We start from the raw sequence: 1,295 nt of genomic DNA, 5'->3' as shown, positions 1-1,295 counted from the left end.
TGACCCGCTCTTTCCGGGGTGCCTTGATCGTCTAAGCAGACTTTGTGCTGTGGAAGCTAGAGAGGTGAGCAGAGATCTCTGTTGACATCTACCCCTTGGCGCTCATATGACCTTATGCAGTTGCAAGCGCCGTAAAACCTCTACTAAAACAAACGAAACAACTAATACCGCAGAACTGTACGTTGTAAAGTACCATCTAGTACCTCAGTGGTCACAGTCGCTTACTTGTGAAAATTCCATAGATTTATATCATAATATCCTATGCCATACACTCTGAAGTTATCCTACCTCAAAAACAGAGCGAAATATTTGATTCAATTTGGAACAAATGAAGGGCAAGGTGCGAAAGTTGCCGCGCGTGGGACGACTACAGTGAGACTCGTGATTTTGCCCCTTATTTGGGCGGTCGTGGTGCGCACAATTCGCAATAAAGTTTTTAATTATAGAGAGCAAAGAGCGGCAGCCATGACAGTGCACGATCTAGGTTATTACAATACTTATTCAAGTCTATGGGAAATCCCAAAAATTACAGATGCCGCGGAAATTCCAGTGTTTTCCAAACATTAATAACAGTGGACATATAGCTCACCTCATGATGTGACCCTATGAAGCCAACGAGCCTGTGGCGGACGCTCTCCCTGTCCCGAAACGAATATTTCTTTGGTAATTTATCAGCCGTGCGTTGAGGAGATTGATTCGATGCTTTCTCCAGGGAGACATAGCAAACAGAATATCTCACGCTGGCCAATGATTGCCTGGGACGTAAGGATCAGTTTAGCTATTGGTCTGGCACTGCCCCGCAAAATTACATATGTGTCTAGCTGGCTTCACTGCAGTGATCCCTTTTTTACTTTAACTCCCTGCAGGTGCAGAAAGTTACCGCATTGATTTCCTCCCGGGGGGGGGGGGGGGGGGGGGGGGGGGGGTGTTTCTCTTCCTCCCATAAATTATATTTCTTATTGACCTTGTCCCCTTCAAAATATCCTATGTCATCTGGCGGCAACTGTGCGTTTATATCAGCACTTTTAATAAAATTTTACCCAAATTATGCTGCTCAAGCAGTTTCTAAATCTCCTCGTATTCAAAATGTTTTCTGTATAAATGTGGGGTGATATTGAGAAAAATGAACAACAACAACAACAACAACAACACCAATAGAACTGAGTGTAAATTCTTCCATTATGCAACTTCCTGGGAAGAAGAAGAAGAAGAAGAAGAAGAAGTAGAAGAAGAAAATGAAAAAGAAAAAGAAGAAGAAGAAGAAGAAGAAGAAGAAGAAGAAGGAGGAGGAGGAG

This window comes from Aplysia californica, unplaced genomic scaffold, assembly GCF_000002075.1.
Source record: "Aplysia californica isolate F4 #8 unplaced genomic scaffold, AplCal3.0 scaffold00665, whole genome shotgun sequence".
Classification (NCBI taxonomy): Eukaryota; Metazoa; Mollusca; class Gastropoda; order Aplysiida; family Aplysiidae; genus Aplysia; species Aplysia californica.
Note: the sequence above shows the minus strand (reverse complement) of the source record.